The 20,143-nt window shown below is 49.2% G+C and overlaps 1 long non-coding RNA gene across 3 annotated transcripts in view; it reads left to right on the top strand.

Annotated features, from left to right (window-relative positions):
* The window catches only part of LOC115460208, a 232,554-nt gene that overhangs the window by 125,403 nt on the left and 87,008 nt on the right, over positions 1 to 20,143 (top strand). The gene's annotated exons all lie outside the window — the stretch shown is intronic.

Below are 20,143 nucleotides of genomic sequence, written 5' to 3'. Positions count from 1 at the left end.
TGTGTTTGGAAACTTATTGTAGTTATTTGGTAACACTCAGACCCTGAGGGAGGGTCTCAGTCTCTAGCAGTTCTCACTTCATTCAGCTGCTGGTATTTGTGATGGCGCAGGATTTGAAGTTGAGAACAGCTGCATTGCTGCTGATAGCGTGGCTGAAGTGGATGCCAACAGGAGCTAGGAGCTCCTCAGACTCTGAGCACTGCCAAATAAGTCTCTCTGAAATTCTTCTGGCCCTGCTTATGTTTTAAAGATTGCTGGGATTTAAATTTGTGTAACTGCAATGGGTGGTTTAGCCTCAAGATACTTTTAGTGGCTATGTTTGGGATAGAAGAGGTAGAATTTATAGATTAATCTCCAGATTCTATATATAGTGCCTAAAAATCCACGTGGAAACTGAAGTGTATTCTATAACAATATGTGCAACTTAATTGGTTAACTAGCTATTCAGCACTGCAAATTGACAGTTGAGATTTTTACATGCACAACTTGCTAAGTGTATTCTATAACATGATGCGCCTAAACTCCAAGTCACAGGGTGTGGGCATTTCTAAAGTCTATTTGCATTATTATCGAATACACCCGATCTGTGCCTAATGTAGGATTTACATCAAGTAAAATGTGGCCTAAATTGACGTGACAAAATTTAGTTGTGTGGTGAGCCGTGTGGAAATTTAAGTCTGTTCTATAAAATTTAGGAGTACATTAGAGAATATGCCTAGGCGTAACTTTTTTCCGTGCAGATTTTTCAGGCGCCATATACAGAATCTACCCCTAAGTGAGGAATTCTATAAATAATGCGTGCTTTGTAGAATCACGCTTAGCGCTGATTTCTGCACCTAACTTTAGACACCAGACTTGCGCCTGCTGAAACCTGGTATAATTGCTGGCACCCAAGTTAGGCGCGCTGAGGCAGTATTCTGTGAGAGCACGCGTAACTTTTTGGAATACCCCTGACGTGCCCATGCCCCTCCCATGGCAATGTCCCCTTTGGAGTTATGCATTATTAGACGCCATGCCTTATAGAACATTGCGCAGCCAGATGCGTACACAGATTTTAGTGGCTGCCAGTTAACGTCAATAATTTGTTAGCATTCAGTTATTGATGTTAATTGGCTTGTTAGCCATTGTCTCAGGAACGTGCCCAAATGTTGCCACGCAAATCTAGGTGCCATATGTGGAATCCAGGGATAAATGGTTAAGGGAAGTTGACTGTTTTTGTTGGCGCTTGAGGTTTCACTGATAACATAGTAAATGACGGCAGATAAAGACCTGAACAGTCCATCCAGTCTGCTGAGGTGGAAGGAGGTGTTTCAGAGAGCTCTGCAGACTTCCAGTGGGAGGAGAGTGAGGCCTAACTCCCTCCCCAAGGATTTGGAGGGCCTCTGGGGAGCGTTCCCCAGGACAGGCCCAGGCCATGGGGCCTCTTGGGCTCAGGGACCAGAGGGTCAGGAAAAGCGGTCTCCTCCCTTGCAGTGCCGCAGGGAGGAGGGAAAGGAGCCCTGTGGATAGAAGAGGGCCAGACTCCAAGGGAGGAAGCCGGACTGGTACCTCCCTCGCGGCCGCACGACGTCCAGCAGGTGAGGGGGGGGAGAGAGCTGGCGGAGACCCTAGAGAAGAGCTGGTCTGAGAAGGAAAGAGTGGTAATGGAGATCTGTCAGGAGGCCCTGCCGGAGGTGGAGGAGGAAAGCAGTGAGGATAGTGACGATCTAGAGGAGGAAGAGCTTGTGGACTACTGCCAGGATCCAGAGGACCCGGCCAGTGGCATAATTAAAGTGGTGAAGAGAATTAAAAGTACGGAGAAGGAGGTGGTGGACCTGGGGAAGCGAGTCAAAATGGCAAAAGCCCTGAGCAGGCTGGCCCCAGCAGAGCATCGCAAGACCTATATGAAAGAGGAAACCAGGCTGCTTAGGCTTCTCCAGAGAAAAGAACAGCTGCTGAGGGCCCTGAGGAAAGGCCCTGGAAATCCTCTGAGAGAACTCTATATCAACAGAGACAGGATGGCCTCGGGGGGACAGGCCCCGTCAGCCTCGGTACAGTGGAAGCAACAAACAGAGCAGGAAGGAATCAGCCCAGGCTTTGGACCCCAGAACATTGAAGCATCAGGGGAGCTGCCAGGAACTAGCACCCAAAATACATTGAAATTCATGCAATACCTTGCTAGTCAGTCAGGGCCTCTGCAGGCAGCTTCTGGAGTAAGCAGGACTGAAGGTGGGGCTGTGGAAGCCTCATTGAGAGCACCTGAGTGTGGGAGAGCAGAACAGGAAAAAAACTTTAACACTAAGACTTTTCACATTGTTGAAACAGAGGCTGGAATTTCAGGAGAGAAACCTTTTTCCACAGAAGTGGTGGTGGAAGTTGAAACAGAGAACTTACCTGGAGAAGAGGAGGTTGTCCTGTTCCCATTGCCTGTAGTAGGAGCAGACGGCAAGGAAAAAATGCCTGGGAGGCCTCACCCACAAAGCTCTGAGGAGCAGGATGTTCCAGCCAATCAGCCTGCAGCAGGGCTAAGGACTGAAAGTGGAGATGTTCCAGCAGGGAGCTGCCTCTTAAAGGAGAATGCAGGAAGACAGGCAGGTGAAGACAAGGAGTGGTTTTCCATAGAGAAAGCACAGGAGGCCACACAGTGTTCCCCACATAAAGGTTCAGAATGGCAAGGAACTGCGCTGCCGGGTGGCGGGATGCCATGCCCGCCCAGCACATTGGAGCAGGAGGCGCCAGCCAATCGGGCTGGAGGAGCAGGGATGGCCGCAGAGGAGAATGCTACAGCGCAGGAGGATTCCCCATGTTTGGGAGAGCGAGTGGTGCTGGAGTGCGGGAAGCCACTCTTACTTTGCAAAACGGCAGAGCAGGAAGTCCCAACGAAGCAGGACGCCAGAGGGGAGACCAGTTCCCAGGAAAACAGCGGGCCCGCACAGGGAAAGCTGGAGCAGCACGTTGCAAGGAGGGACCCAGCACAGAGAGCAGGTTCCGGGGGGGAAGGAGGGGGGGAGGAGCGGGAGGTGTTTGCCTTGCAGTGTGCGCCAGAAGGAAACTTGACTGGTACCTTTGACTTTGCAGTTGGCCAGGCTGCAGGGGTGCGAGCTAGGGGGGAGTGTTCGGGCCGGGAGGGGAGGGTTGGCTCGGTGGGCGGGGGAGGGGGTCAGGGGCATTGGGAGGGGAACAAGTATTTAGGGGAACCTGCTCTCACTGTCTCTAGCGAACGTGTTGAAGGGGACAATGGCAGGTTTTTTGCTGCAGGGGAAATGGTACAGAAGGACACTGTGAAGGCAGGGGATGTGCAAAGTCTGCTGACAGAAGGGAGAGAAGGGAGGGAGGCTGAGAGGGGAGGCAAGAGAGAGAGGGGGGGTACGGCGCAGCAGGAGCAGGGGGGTCTCAGTGCAGGAGATGGAGGAGGGGGACGGTGGGGGGGTGCTCCATCCTTTGCGGCGGTAGTAGGTGGGAGGGGCGGGCGCAGGGGGAATGGGGGGGCAGGAAGCATTGGGGAAGGATGGGGGGGAGGGTGGGGGGGCCAGGTTCCCAAAAGGAGGAATGTGATTCAGTTAAGGTGGGTGGGGGAGGGGGGGATGCCAAGTAGGGATGAGGCCCTGAAGTTGGTCTTGGGTTTAGGATTTCTCCCAGAGGACCTCTATGCCTGTATCCACCCGGTGAATATCCCAGAGTATGATGTTAGTTTTCTGACCCAGCGAGGCATGGAGGTCTTCTGGGAGAAATACGAGGGGGTAAGGGGGAAAGGGGATTGGAGAAACTTTAGGGCCGTACCGATCAGCAGACCTGACCTGGTGCAGGTAACCCTGCTGGTCCGAAATGAATCCATTTCAGGGGCGGACCTGGCCTTCTGGCTACAGCGGTACGCAGAATTGCGTACCCCCTTGTCCAAACTCCCTGACCCCAGTAGGGTGTGGGCGGGAGGATGGTGTGCGCAGGTTAGGCTGAAGCAGGCAGGACACGTGACCCAGCACATTCCCTCCGCGGCGTTCATTGGCAGGGATCGGATCCTCTGCTTTTACAAGGGGCAGCCGCGGCAATGTCACAAGTGCGGGTCATTCAGACATTTTAGTATGTCGTGCCCAGTACGGCAGTGTGGGAAGTGCGGGTCTAAGGAGCATCCTACGGAGTCTTGTGCATCTATCCGGTGTAATTTGTGTGGGGGTCTGGGGCATGCATTCAGAGCTTGCCCTTGGGCCTCCCATAACGGGGGAGAGGAGGACATGGGAGGGGGCGGTCCAGTTCAGAGGGAGAGGGGGGGAGTGAATGTAGGGCGAGATCAGGTTCCCGGGGTGGGGGGGAAAGGAGCTGCGGAGGGACAGGGAGTGGGAGGTGGGGAAGGGTTGGGGGAAGGGCGGAAGCGGCAGGACGGGGCAGATGAGGGTTGGACGCGGGTGTCAAAAAAACAACGGAAGGTGACGGGGGTATGGGAGGAAGGGGGAGGGGAGGCAGGAATGGGGATAGAAGTAGAGAACAGATTTAGGGGATTGGAAGATGAGGGAGGGGGTGACGAACTGGCAGGAGAGGAAGGAGAGGATGGGATGAGCCGGCAGGATGGGTTGGAAAGCATGGCAGACGCTGGAAAGGGAACAGCGGGTAAAAGGAAGAAGAAGAAGAGGGAGAAGGTTTTGAGGGACGAAGAGGAGGAAATGGTAGTGGAGGAGGTCGGGGAGGTGGGGGGCAGATTGGGGGGGGCTGAAGGGAGGGTGGGGGAGAGAAGGAGGGTAGGACAGGAGGCAGGGATGAAGGCAAGAGAGGAGAGGGAGGATGGGCTGGAGGCAGGATTGATGGAGGGGGTCAAAGAAGGGGCAGAAGGGGCGGGAGAGGAGGCAGGGGGGGGAGGGTCAGTGGACGACTCCCAAGGAGGGAGGGAGGTGGGCGAAGAAAAGAGGAAGAAGGGGAGGAAGAAAGTAAGGAAAGGGGGGGGCTTTTTGAGCTAGGGGTCCGGGACTGGGCGGACGAGGAAGGGGAGGGTGAAGGGGAAGGGATCCCTGGAGGTAGTATGGAGCAGAGGGAAGGTAGCCAGGAGGGCGGGGGGTATGGAACGGCACAATGATGGCTGGACTGCTGTTAACATTCGCCACACTTAATGTGGCTAGTGTCGCCTCCCAGAGGGCGAGATGCTTGGCGTTCGATGGCCTCTCTGCCGTGGCGGTGGACTGTTTTCTTCTGCAGGAGACCAGGCTGCGAACGCTGGAGGAGGTTCGGCGGGCAAAGCAGGCCTGGAGATGGGGGCCCTCTATTTGGGGTCTGGCAGGGGAACGGTATGGGGGGATAGGCATCCTCTTCAAAACATTTAAAGTAGAGATCCAGAGGGTGGTGGAGCTGGGAATTGGGAGGTGTCTGGTGTTAGATGTGAGATTGCGGGGGGTGGCTTTGCGGGTGATTAACATCTACGGGCCGCAAAGCAAACGGGGAAGGGCAGCACTGTTTGGGAAAATTCGGCCGTACCTTTACACCTCACGGCAGCTAGTTTGGGGGGGGGATTTTAACACAGTCCTGAGGAAGGAGGATAGGGGGGGGAGGGCGGCGCAAGTAGGTTACGATGGGGTACGGCTAGCAGGGATCATGAAGGGAGCGGGATTGGTGGACGCGCACATAGAGTTTGGTGGTGGGACGCAGGGTTTCACTTTTGCCCGGGGCACTTGTAGAAGTAGAATCGACCGGTTTTTAGTTCGGGGAGGGGCGTGTGGGAAGGCACCAAGGGTGGTAGAGGTTGATTTCTCAGACCACAAGATGGTGCTGGTCGAGCTGGGGGGAGGGGGGATTCACGGATTGGGGAAAGGATTGTGGCGTTTAAATCAGAAATGGTTGAGGGAGGGGGTGTTGTACCAGGAGTATCTGGAGTTTCTGGCAGACCAGGTATCCATTCAGGGTGTCTTCCCTTCCCTAGGGGACTGGTGGGAAGTTTTGAAACACCGCACCAGGGGGTTCTTTCTCCGTCAGGCGAGGAGGCAGGGGAGGGAGGTCACCCGGCTAGGAACTGCTCTGAGGAAGCGAAGGGACAATTTGATTTCCAGGGGAGGGAAGAGGGAGGACATTGAGGCCTTGCAGCAGGAGGTGGAACGGGTACAATACAATCGGTACTCTTCCCTCGTCTATGAGCGGGACTTCGGGAAGCTGCTCAGCCCGAACCCTTATGACTGCTGTAAGGAAAGAAGGGAGAGGAGGGTGGTAGAGGGGTTAAGGGATGAGGGGGGGACGCTCCAGCAGTCTAGGGAAGGTATCTTGCAGGTGGTGGGGACCCACTTTGGGCGGGTCTTTTGGACCAACGGTTGGGGGAGGAGGCCATGGCGAGGTACATTGAGGAAACCCCAGGGGTGGGTAAGGGGGGGCCTCATCTTCGGGCCTTGCTGCGGCCGTGGACGCTGCGGGAGGTACAGGAGGCCATTGGAGCCTTGCGGCGCAGGACGGCGCCGGGGCCAGACGGACTCCCGGCAGAGTTCTACCAGCGGTTTAGGGATCAGTTGGCGCCAGTCTTGTTGGCAATCTGGGAGGCGGCAGGAACAGGGGGATCCTTGCCTGAGTCGATGGGGGCATCAGCTTTGGTCCTCCTTAGCAAAGGCAAGGACCCCCAGGATGTGGCAAATTGGCGGCCGATTGCACTTCTGAACACCGACCGGAAGATCTTCGCTCACATGCTCCTTGCCCGCATGAGGAAGATCTCCGGGGAAGTGCTGGCAGCCCCGCAGGGGTGTGGGGTCCCGGGAAGGGGGGTGCTAGAGGCAGTGGCCTGGGTGAGGGAGGGCCTGGAACGTAGTCGGGTGGGAGAGGGCAGGCTGGTCGTGGCCTTGGACCAGGACAAGGCTTTCGACCGAGTGCAGTGGGGTTTTTTATGGAAGGTCCTAGACCACTATGGATTCCCGGGGGAATGGATCGCGCAACTTCAGTTATTGTATGCGGGGGCGCGATTCTTTCCCCTGGTGAATGGATGGAGGGGAGCGGAGGTGGGGATCTCGGCGGGGGTGCGGCAGGGGTGCCCGTTGAGCCCCCTGCTGTACGCTTTCGCCATTGATCCCCTGGTGAGGAGGCTGGAAGGGGGGGGGGGGGGAGGACGGGCTCAGAGGAGTGGAGGTAGGCAAAGGGAATGTGTTGCGAGTCATCGCCTATGCGGACGATATCACCGTCTGGGTGGCGGATCGCAGGGAGGGGAGGAGGCTGCAGGAGACCCTTGCAGCATACTCCCAGGCTTCGGGGTCTCGGGTAAACCTGGGCAAGAGCACCAGCTTGTGGGTGGGGCCAGAGGGACGGCGGTTTAATTTAGGTGGAGGGTTCCCGGATGGGATAGAGAAAATGAGGGTTTTGGGAGTGTATTTTGGGGGAGGGGATTACGGGCGAGAAAATTGGGAACAAAGGATAGCGGAGGCGAGGGAGAAGGTGGACCGCTGGAAGGGGTGGCGGATGCCCATGGAGGACCGGGTCCGGTTGCTGAAGAGCCAGGTGGTCCCCATGTTCCTGTTCCTGAGCTACATCTGTCTCCTGCCGGAACGCTGTTTCACGGCAATTTACAGCGTGTTCTTTCAACTCCTGTGGGGGAACAGGATGAACCCAGTTCGACGTAATTTCACTTACCGGTCGCGGGAGGAAGGGGGGGTGGGAATGGTAAACCCAGTCTTGCTATTCTCCTCCCTCTTCATCCAGTTTAACCTGGGGCGGGCGGGGGGTCTGAATGCCCCAGGATGGGTACACAGTGTTGTCCAGTGGTGGGAGGGATTTTGGGGTCCTTGGTTGGGGGGAGGTAGGGTGGGACGGTTGCGGAAAGGGTTCCCGGAGGGGGTAGGCTACTATAAATCTTTGGTAAAGCTGGTTCGGCTGTGGGACATTACATGGGAGGAAGTTAGGGCAGGGCAGAGGGAGATCTGGGTGGAGCGGGTTCGCTCCCAACGCTTCTCCTCTCCCCTGGCTCTTAGGGATGCTCCGGAGCCCGTGCTGAGGCAGGGCCTGCGTTTTATTTCATCCAAACGCATCCCACACAAGTACAGGGACATTGCTTGGCTGTCCCTACATGGCAGGTTGTATGTTAGGGCAAACCTTCGGTGTAGGAACCAGCAGGACCGAGACTGCCCGAGGGGGGAGTGTGCTGGCCGGCTGGAGACCATGGACCACTTCCTGAAGGAGTGTCCATTCTCCGTAGCGGTTTGCCGGAGAGTGGCTGCCTTGCTGGCCATCCCCAGCTTCACGTCCTACACCTATGCGGACTGGGTGTATGGGAGGCAGGGGGAGACGGGGCGGCTAGAGCCAGGTACCGCCTTTCTAATCTCAGTTATCATCAGATACTGCCTATGGATGGCTCGCTGCGGGGTGTCCCTGGGCCAGGAGTGCAGGTCTGCTGAGCAGGTCTCCTGGGACGTTGTCCGAGCTGTCCAGGAAGTGGCCCGATGGGAACGGGTGGAGGTGGGGGTAAAGACCTTTGGGGTTTGGTGGAAGCATGTACGCTTGAAGTTGAGTTGAATGTTTGGGGGGGGGGGGTTGGGGGGGACGGTTTTTTGTGTAAAATTTGCATTTTTATATAAAAGTATAGAGGGGCTGGCTTTATAACTGCACAGTGTAATGTATTGAAATTTGATTTTCCGCTTTCATTTAATAAAGGAATTCTCCAGTCTGCCCAACAAGATAAACTCATTTTACTTGTGATATTATTAGTTCCTATTTCTTGGATCTCCTTAATGTGGACTAAATTGAAAATTATATAACATTGCTTGGGTATTATAACTATTACTTTAATATTTTCTGTTTTTGTAAGTTCTATGATTTATGTATTTGCATAAATGTAAATTCAAAATTCATAAATAAAAAATTAAAAAAAACAAACCTCATTTTACATGGTATGTAATACTTTATATGTATATCCGCGTTTGATTTGTCCTTGCCATTCTCAGGGCACAGATTGTAGAAGTTTGCCCAGCACTCTTCTTGTACTAAGTTCTGGAGCTAACGTTGCAGCCCCTTAAAATTTACACTCCAGCCCACCCATATCTATTCAGTTACAATCAGGGTGTAGACCGTAGAAGTCTGCCCAGCACTGCTTTAGCTTCCCAATTACCAGCATTGCCACCCAATCTCCGCTAAGATTCTGTGGATCCATTCCTTCTAAATAGGATTCCTTTGTGTTTATCTCACGCATGTTTGAATTCCCTTACCGTTTTCAACTCCACCACCTCCCGTGGGAGGGCATTCCATGTATCTACATTGTTATAAGTCGCCTTGCTAGCATTATTGTTCTTACACATGTTTTATGTTTTGGAAGATGCATGAAGTTAGCATAAAACATAATCTACAAAGGTCTGGGCAGTTTACAGTATATAACATAGAAATAGAAATACAATGTAATAGGAAAATGCAAATAATCATGTACATTATAGCCAATCATTGACTTAGTCAAAGGCACCCGCTGTTGCCAACCCAAAGGCTTGTTGGGGAAAAATGTCTTTAGGAGAGTCTTACATTTTTAAAAGGACGCCTCACCTCCTAGAGACTCTGGGAGTTGATTCCAAAGTGTAGAGGCAGAAAAAAAACACATCCTCTTAATAGTAACTAGATGAGCCATAGCAGGAGCTGAAACAGACAGTCTAGAGGTAGAACCAGAACAAAGGGCCCTCCCAGGCTCATGGAATTGAATCAAAGTCACCAAATAAACTGGCTTATGCTCATACAAGGCCTTGTGTGCCAAAATAAGAATTTTAAACCTTTATCCTAACTGATCAGTTACCAGTGAAAATGCACAAACACCGGCATCATGTTGGCATACGTGCATGCCCCTTCCTATAGGCGTATAGCTGCATTCTGGAGCATCTGCAGTTGAAGTTCTTTTGTTCCAGTAAGAGATTTGCACATGGGAAAATAGGTCTGTGTGCATTTCTGAGTCTGATTGGGTTATTTGTGGCACTTGTAAATAGTGTCTTGGGATCTTCAGTATCTAGAGAGTGTCTGAGATCTAGCTCTTAATGTCCATCTGAAAGAGAACTTTCTTAGCAGCTCCCTGTCAACTGAACATCATTCTTGGATATTGGTGCTTTACGGGCTCCAAGGGACTCTTAATGAGGCAATAGTATCACTGCCAGGAACATCTAGAGATCCTTGGTTGCATAAAATGGCCAAGGTGGCCACTTCCTAACTTCTGGAATCTCACAAAATTAGAGTCACGTAACTGGTGGCATCTTTGCTTGCCCACTGGAAATGAATGCAAGAGGACATGAGTGAGATCTTCTGTCTCCAAGGTGGTAGCGTCTGATGGCACTCTGTCCAGCTCCACTGTTTGCCTGTTTATGATACAGGAATCCTACGTCTGTTACTGTCACTGCTATTAGAATGGACTTTTATTCACTTCAGCTACCATACAGCCTCTTTGTTAGATAGCTGAATGTTTCCACAAGTGGGTAAGGAGACTTTCCGGTTTCTAACTTCTTTTTTCCCTCAATTTTTGGCAGTCATCACTGACCTGATTCTTGTTTGGTAGTTTTGACACTCCGATTAGGGTTACCAACTGAAGGAGAAAAAAATACCACACATTTTTCATGTCCTCTTCCTTTCTGCCACCCCCTCCCTTCACATTTTCACCTCATTAATCCTTCCCTCAGTATTCATCATCACCTCTTTCTCCCCCCCCCCCCCCCCATGTCTTTTTCATCCCTTCCTTAAGCTCCCCCAAGCTTTCACTTGCTCCTTGCCTTCCTCTCCCCTCCCCACGAGCATTCATCCTCTCCTCTTTGCCTACCTTTCCACTTTATTAATCCACTCCAAGCAGGGGTCTACTTCAGATGATCTTGGAGCTGCTGCAGGTGAGTCCCCTACTTCTTTGTGCCCTCTTTCATGGCACATGCATGGAGGAATATATGTTACTAGATTCTGCGCCTGGCACCCTTCTACTGAAGAACATAGTGCTGCTTAATGCTGACGGATTGTCACCTCAGGTGAAGGGGGGGGAGGGGATAGAGATTCAGCAGGTTCTTTCCATTTCCCATCCGGATACTGCGGTCCTGTTGTCTGCCTGCTGTGTATTTAACCCATCCGGTAAGCAAAGAGAGAGAGGCAATTCAAAAGTCTCTCTACTGCCAATTTTAAATTTAATGCTGGAGCTAGATAAAATCCCTTGACTGGGCCAACTGAATACCAGCCAGCTGGCAACACTTAGACCTATATATATAATTATTTCCAGTCATCTAGATGAAACTGTAAAGCACATGTGTTTACTGAAAGCCTGACAGAGAATATCCTTGTGTTTGACATGGCATATGCAGGGCGGTCAACAGATCAATGGCGACCCTCTTCTTTCAAGATGAAACCTATGTATGATTCATCTGTGTGATAGGCTTTGACAGTAAGTGTGAGAATGAGCCCACTGGCCAGAATTAGAAATGGGTGCTGTTTAATTTAGATTCTGGCCCAGATGCATCAAACAAACGTAACAAAATCTAAATCGTTAAAGTCCTTAACGATTTTGAAAAACCGAAGCATGCACCAAAAAAACAGGTCAAACATGTTCGTTGCGGTATCCAGAAGTACAATGTATCACTGAATTGTAATCCCCGTCGTAATCGGCCCCTAAATCATGCGCAGAGCAGCCAAGCGTTATGCTGGCTGCTCTGCGCATGCCACAAATGTCCAAAAAAACCCACAACACAAACACGTGGCTCCCCACTTCCCCCTGCACTAACCAAAACATAAAAAAAATCCAAATAGATCGGGAGGGGGCAAAGGCGCTCGTCAGGAGCGTCCTGTATGGGCGCCCTTGCCCCCCCCGAGATCGCCGCTGTTCCCCGCTTCAGCCGGTTTTAATAAAAACAAATCTCCAAATTTTCTCATCCCCGGTCCCCCTCCCTTCCTGTGTTTCCTGTCCATTGCTCCAGGGCTCCACCTCCCGCCATCCTCTGCCTCTGCCCCCGTGCCCCGCCCCTTGGGATTGTCGCCGCCGCTCCCACCCTCCACCGGACCCCCCCTTCCACATTACCGTCCCGTGCAGTGCCTCTCACCTGTATGCGAAGGTGCTGCACGGGATAAAACATCGGATCGCCAATTGCTTCTCCCTTCTCCGACGTCAGTCTGTTGTTCCTGGGCCCGCCCTCCATTGACGTTACCCTCCACCAGACCCCCCCTCCACATTACCGTCCCGTGCAGCGCCTCTCACCTGTATGCAACGGGTGCAAATTTTGTCGTTAGAGGGTCATTAAAGGGTCGTTAGTTTTGTGCATCTAGGCCTCTGTCTGTCAAGCCAGTTGGTAAGCAGGAGCCAGAGATGCAGCAGTAATATTATGTAGTTATACTAGGGTTAACAGAGAGCACACAAGATGCGCCATGGAATATCACAGGGGGAATCAGGTCTTCATCTTTGTATGGGATGATCAAATGTTTTGAAGTGTGCAAGTATGGGCCAGAAATTTCATGCTGATGTAAGGTGAAAGAAAGATTATGCTCAACAAATTATTTAAAACTCAGCAGTTTATATAGGGCAAATGCATTTCAACTAAAACTAAACAAAGAAAAAACACACTGTCTCATCCTCTCATCCCTACACAGCGCGGATAACCCTACAATTATCAACACCCCAGATTACACCCTCCCTATCTCAGACAGCCTGAAAATCCTCGGCGTTACAATGGACCGCAACTTAACACTAGAGAGCCAAGTGACATACACAACAAAGAAAATGTTCCACTCAATGTGGAAACTCAAACGCGTGAAACAATTCTTTCCGAGGGGAACATTTCGCAACCTGATACAATCAATGGTACTAAGCCATGTAGACTACTGCAATGGAATTTATGCGGGATGCAAAGAACAAACCTTAAAGAAACTTCAGACCGCTCAAAACACAGCAGCTAGGCTTATCTTCGGAAAAATCTGATTTGAAAGTGCAAAACTCTTTCGGGAAAAACTACACTGGCTCCCAATCAAAGAACGCATTGCTTTCAAAATCTGCACTCTGTTCACAAAATTATCTACGGTGAAGCTCCGGGATACATGACAGACTTGATTGACCTACCAACTAGAAACACATCTGAATCAACACGAACTTACCTAAATCTGCACTACCCAAGCTACAAAGGACTCAAATACAAATCAATTTACACGTCCAGTTTTTCCTACATAAGCACACAACTGTGGAACGCATTACCAAAAGCCTTGAAAACAACGAACGACCACCTAAACTTCCGGAAAACACTAAAAACTAACCTGTTTAAAAAGGCATACCCTACCGATCCAACATAAATGCCTGATCTCTGCAACACAACAAAACTAAAGATCGTAATGGACATAATACAACTCTTCCGTTGTACGATTCCCTAGTGTGGCTGTGCCACATGAACTTTATCTTACCACATCATCACTTTGTATTTGTTTACACCGGAGTCTGTAACGCCTCTCCGGTACTATGTAAGCCACATTGAGCCTACAAATAGGTGGGGAAATGTGGGATATAAATGTAACAAATAAAATAAATAAATAAATATAGTAGTGGTAGTAGTAATACTAGTTTTTATGTGGTTCATATGGAACAGAAGTACCCAGATACATTGTGAAAGTCCTGGAAACCTCACTTCTTTGTGTCCCTTGAGGACTGAATTTGGAGACTCCTAAAATGGAGCCTAATTTGCAAAGTTCTAATCCAGAAAAAGTGCTACAGTCATAGGACTTTGAACCGCCTCTGGAATGGAAGCTATGTTGGCTTTGTTAATGAAAGACACTGATGTACTAAGCATGAAATATTCATCTGTCTCCAAAATATAGATGAAAATGGGACAGTTTTCAGCAGTAAAATTTTGTACATTGGTTACGTTTTTGTGTTGTGAAGGGGAGGCAGCAGCGAAATGTTTCTTGCGTTTTGTAGCCTCAGAAGCTGATGAGACTTGGGCTTCTCTGTATGTTTTATATACAGTGGGGGAAATAAGTATTTGATCCCTTGCTGATTTTGTAAGTTTGCCCACTGACAAAGACATGAGCAGCCCATAATTGAAGGGTAGGTTATTGGTAACAGTGAGAGATAGCACATCACAAATTAAATCCGGAAAATCACATTGTGGAAAGTATATGAATTTATTTGCATTCTGCAGAGGGAAATAAGTATTTGATCCCTCTGGCAAACAAGACCTAATACTTGGTGGCAAAACCCTTGTTGGCAAGCACAGCGGTCAGACGTCTTCTGTAGTTGATGATGAGGTTTGCACACATGTCAGGAGGAATTTTGGTCCACTCCTCTTTGCAGATCATCTCTAAATCATTAAGAGTTCTGGGCTGTCGCTTGGCAACTCGCAGCTTCAGCTCCCTCCATAAGTTTTCAATGGGATTAAGGTCTGGTGACTGGCTAGGCCACTCCATGACCCTAATGTGCTTCTTCCTGAGCCACTCCTTTGTTGCCTTGGCTGTATGTTTTGGGTCATTGTCGTGCTGGAAGACCCAGCCACGACCCATTTTTAAGGCCCTGGCGGAGGGAAGGAGGTTGTCACTCAGAATTGTACGGTACATGGCCCCATCCATTCTCCCATTGATGCGGTGAAGTAGTCCTGTGCCCTTAGCAGAGAAACACCCCCAAAACATAACATTTCCACCTCCATGCTTGACAGTGGGGACGGTGTTCTTTGGGTCATAGGCAGCATTTCTCTTCCTCCAAACACGGCAAGTTGAGTTCATGCCAAAGAGCTCAATTTTTGTCTCATCTGACCACAGCACCTTCTCCCAATCACTCTCGGCATCATCCAGGTGTTCACTGGCAAACTTCAGACGGGCCGTCACATGTGCCTTCCGGAGCAGGGGGACCTTGCGGGCACTGCAGGATTGCAATCCGTTATGTCGTAATGTGTTACCAATGGTTTTCGTGGTGACAGTGGTCCCAGCTGCCTTGAGATCATTGACAAGTTCCCCCCTTGTAGTTGTAGGCTGATTTCTAACCTTCCTCATGATCAAGGATACCCCATGAGGTGAGATTTTGCGTGGAGCCCCAGATCTTTGTCGATTGACAGTCATTTTGTACTTCTTCCATTTTCTTACTATGGCACCAACAGTTGTCTCCTTCTCGCCCAGCGTCTTACTGATGGTTTTGTAGCCCATTCCAGCCTTGTGCAGGTGTATGATCTTGTCCCTGACATCCTTAGACAGCTCCTTGCTCTTGGCCATTTTGTAGAGGTTAGAGTCTGACTGATTCACTGAGTCTGTGGACAGGTGTCTTTCATACAGGTGACCATTGCCGACAGCTGTCTGTCATGCAGGTAACGAGTTGATTTGGAGCATCTACCTGGTCTGTAGGGGCCAGATCTCTTACTGGTTGGTGGGGGATCAAATACTTATTTCCCTCTGCAGAATGCAAATAAATTCATATACTTTCCACAATGTGATTTTCCGGATTTAATTTGTGATGTGCTATCTCTCACTGTTACCAATAACCTACCCTTCAATTATGGGCTGCTCATGTCTTTGTCAGTGGGCAAACTTACAAAATCAGCAAGGGATCAAATACTTATTTCCCCCACTGTATAAACTAGTAAAAAAGCCCCGTTTGTGATGCAAATGAAGCGGGGGCTAGCAAGGTTTTCTTCTGTGTGCATGTGGGAGTGTGTGTGTCCCTGCCCTCTGCCCTCTCTCCCTTCCCCTGTGCTGTCTGTCCCCTCTGCTCTCTGTCCCCTCCCCCCTCGGAGTGGAATCCTTCAGTGTTAAGTTTCGTGCTGTGCTGTGTTTGTGTTACAGAGCTAGTGAGGGCTTCTGCCCTCTCTCCCCTCCCCCCTCTGAGTCCTTCACTGTTACAGAGAGAGCGATTTGATTTCATGCTTTGCTGGGTTTTCCTTCACTGTTTGTGTTACAGAGAGAGCGAGGGCGGGGCAGACACTCATGGGGAAACCGGATATCACTCCCCCTTCACACTTCTGGCTGGAGGCTTCATTTAGAACATTGGTGGTGCCTTTTATATATAGAGATATCTAACCTATGTGTGGTAGAGAGAAGAGTCCAGGCAGTTTAAATGTTTAATGTTTTTTTTTTAAATATTTATTTTTTATTTATTGGAGATTTCAAACAATTCTCACAAGCAAACATAACTTGGAAGAAACATTTGAGCACACAAAACAAAATTAGGAAATAACATTAACGACACACATGAAATCTTAAGCTCCTTTAGTCCTCAATGTACTAACTGGGGTGGGTGAAATAAAAGGAGATACTTATAAGAAAAAAAGACTCACAGGAAAAAGGTAAAGTGGTGTGGTAGCCATATTAGTCCATTTTAAAGTTAATAAATAGAAATAAAACAAAACATAGAAAAAGAAATTAAGATGATACCTTTTTTTATTGGACTAACAATACATTTTTCAATTAGCTTTCGAAGGTAGCCCCCCTTCTTCAGATCAGAAATAAGCAAACGTTGACAGATATCAGAATATATAAATGAAAGACAAAAGCATTCCAATGACAGTCACACAGGAAGAGGGTGAGGTGGGTTGGGTGAGAGACAGGGAGAGATGGATGGGTGATAAAAGGGTGACAAAGCAGTATAATTTTATGGTTTATAATGGAATAGAAAACCCAGATCTTTAAGTCCGGTCTGATGGGCGTGAAAATATTTCATCGTTTTGACTTCAGAGGTCATTCCTGGATTGTCTTAAAATGTCCTTTTAGTATTCTTAACCATAAGATCATTAATGCAGTGTTCTGGTTTTGTAAAGTTCTGTCCCACAGAAGTGACATCCTGGTTGGCATCAGAATATTGAATATGATGTCTATGTAAATTAAGCCTTGTCTGTAGCATCTGGCTTGTTTCTGTAATATAGCATCCTTCTTCACGCTTTTTGCATTGAATGAATATATACCGCATTTGAGGATGAGTATGTGAAGGATCCCCTTATGCTGAATGTTTTTCCCATGTGAGTGACTGTGGGATCTGGTGAAATTTGTTGGCACAATTTGCAGCTTGGTATATTACCATTCTCTTCTTTTTGAGCTTGTATTGTAACATAGTAACATAGTAGATGACTGCAGAAAAAAGACCTGCACGGTCCATCCAGTCTGCCCAACAAGACTCATGTGTGCTACTTTTTGTGTATACCCTACTTTGATTTATACCTGTGCTCTTCAGGGCACAGACCGTATAAGTCTGCCCAGCACGTTAGGAGTTAGGAGTTACGGACCAAGAAAGGGATCTGGGTGTCGTCGTCGATAACACACTGAAACCTTCTGCTCAGTGTGCTGCTGCGGCTAAGAAAGCGAATAGAATGTTGGGTATTATCAGGAAAGGTATGGAAAACAGGTGTGAGGATGTTATAATGCCGTTGTATCGCTCCATGGTGCGACCGCACCTTGAGTATTGTGTTCAATTCTGGTCTCCGCATCTCAAGAAAGATATAGTAGAATTGGAAAAGGTGCAGCGAAGGGCGACTAAAATGATAGCGGGGATGGGACGACTTCCCTATGAAGAAAGACTAAGGAGGCTAGGGCTATACAGCTTGGAGAAGAGACGGCTGAGGGGAGACATGATAGAGGTATATAAAATAATGAGTGGAATGGAACAGGTGGATGTGAAGCGTCTGTTCACGCTTTCCAAAAATACTAGGACTAGGGGGCATGCGATGAAACTACAGTGTAGTAAATTTAAAACAAATCGGAGAAAATTTTTCTTCACCCAACGTGTAATTAAACTCTGGAATTGGTTGCTGGAGAAAGTGGTGAAGGCGGTTAGCTTAGCAGAGTTTAAAAAGGGGTTGGACGGTTTCCTAAAGGACAAGTCCATAAACCGCTACTAAACGGACTTGGAAAACTCCAAAATTCCAGGAATAACATGTATAGAATGTTTGTACGTTTGGGAAGCTTGCCAGGTTCCCTTGGCCTGGATTGGCCGCTGTCGTGGACAGGATGCTGGGCTCGATGGACCCTTGGTCTTTTCCCAGTATGGCATTACTTATGTACTTATGTACTTATGTACACTATCCCCGCCTCCCAACCACCAGCTCCGCCTCCCAACCACTGGCTCTGGCACAGACCGTATAAGTCTGCCCAGCACTATCCCCGCCTCCCACCACCGGCTCTGGCACAGACCGTATAAGTCTGCCCAGCACTATCCCCGCCTCCCAACCACCAGCCCCGCCTCCCACCACCGGCTCTGGCACAGACCGTATAAGTCTGCCAGCACTATCCCTGCCTCCCAACCTCCAGTCCCGCCTCCCACCACCGGCTCTGGCACAGACCGTATAAGTCTGCCCAGCACTATCCTTGCCTCCCACCCCCGGCTCTGGCACAGACCGTATAAGTCTGCCCAGCACTATCCCTGCCTCCCACCACTGGCTCTGGCACAGACCGTATAAGTCTGCCCAGCACTATCCCTGCCTCCCAACCTCCAGCCTCCCACTACTGGCTCTGCTATCCAATCTCGGTTAAGCTCCTGAGGATCCATTCCTTCTAAACAGGATTCCTTTATGTTTATCCCACGCATGTTTGAATTCCGTTACCGTTTTCATCTCCACTGCTTTTCACTAATTTATTTATTTATTTTATTTATTCATGGCAATTTTACCCTGCATTATCCCAAACAATTTTGGGTTCAATGTGGCTTACATCCAACTTTTTTAAAGTAAATTACAGTAAGAGAACTATAACAAAAATATAAAACAATAATAAGTAAAAATAGCCAAGCAGTAAAGATGACTCATTTTGAAATAACAAATTAGTAACATAGTAACATAGTAGATGACGGCAGAAAAAGACCTGCACGGTCCATCTAGTCTGCCCACGATAAACTCATGTGTATACCTTACCTTGATTTGTACCTGTCTTTTTCAGGGCACAGACCATACAAGTCTGTGCAGCAGTATTTCCCGCCTCCCAACCACCAGTCCCGCCTCCCATCACCGGCTCCGGCACAGACCCCGTATAAGTCTGCCCTCCCCCATCCTAGCCTCTCAACCACCAACCCCTCTTCCCCCCGCCACCCAATTTCAGCTAAGCTTCTGTGGATCCATTCCTTCTGCACAGGATTCCTTTATGCCTGTCCCACGCATGCTTGAATTCCGTTACCGTTTTCATCTCCACCACCTCCCGCGGGAGGGCATTCCAAGCGTTCACCACCCTCTCCGTGAAGAAATACTTCCTGACATCTTTCCTGAGTCTGCCCCCCTTCAATCTCATTCCATGTCCTCTCGTTCTACCGCCTTCCCCTCTCCGGAAAAGATTCGTTTGCGGATTAATACCTTTCAAATATTTGAACGTCTGTATCATATCACCCCTGTTCCTCCTTTCCTCCAGAGTATACATGTTCAGGTCAGCAAGTCTCTCTTCATACGTCTTGGAACGCAACTCCCATACCATCCTCGTAGCTTTTCTTTGTACCGCTTCCATTTTTTTAACATCCTTCGCAAGGTACGGCCTCCAAAACTGAACACAATACTCCAGGTGGGGCCTCACCAACGTCTTATACAGGGGCATTAAAACCTCCTTTTTTCTGCTGGTCACACCTCTCTCTATACAGCCTAGCAACCTTCTCGCTACGGCCACCGCCTTGTCGCACTGTTTCATAGCCTTTAGGTCCTCAGATACTATCACCCCAAGATCCCTCTCCCCGTCCGTGACTATCAGGCTCTCCCCACCTAACACATACGCCTCCCTTGGATTTCTACTCCCTAAGTGCATCAACTAAAAGAATAACAATCACCAACAGTGGTGAGGAATTCACTAAATAAGAATGCTTTCAACAATTTACGAAATTTGAAGTAGTCTGTAACATATCTGAGTGACTTTGGTAGGGAATTCCATTTCCTAGTAGCTTGGTAGGTGAAGCTTGCATCATGAATAGATCTGTATCAAAGATTTTTACAACACGGAGAATGGAGGAGAAGAGAGTCTCTTGATGTCTGATGAGCATTGCGTAAAGATCATTCTAACAAGTATTGCATATAGTCGGGTAAAAGAATTAGGGGGATAGTGTGCGCTTTTTTGGAAAGTATACCTACTCTTTTCTGATAGTGCGCCAATTTGAGGGATCCATTTACTAAGCTGTGATTAAAAAGTGGCCTGCACTGGTGTTGGCATGTGAAATTGTTGTGCGTTGGGGCAATTTTTACCACGGCAGGTAAAAAGGCCTTTTTTATGGGGCAGTAAATGGCCGTGCACCAATATTTAAAAGTAGCGCGTGGCTATTTACTGCCTGAGCCCTTACTGACACCTATTTACTTGGCAGTAAGGGCTCACA

Source organism: Microcaecilia unicolor, chromosome 1 (genome assembly GCF_901765095.1).
Source record: "Microcaecilia unicolor chromosome 1, aMicUni1.1, whole genome shotgun sequence".
Classification (NCBI taxonomy): Eukaryota; Metazoa; Chordata; class Amphibia; order Gymnophiona; family Siphonopidae; genus Microcaecilia; species Microcaecilia unicolor.
The sequence above is the reverse complement of the archived record's forward strand: the minus strand, read 5'-3'. Positions and strand labels throughout refer to the sequence as shown.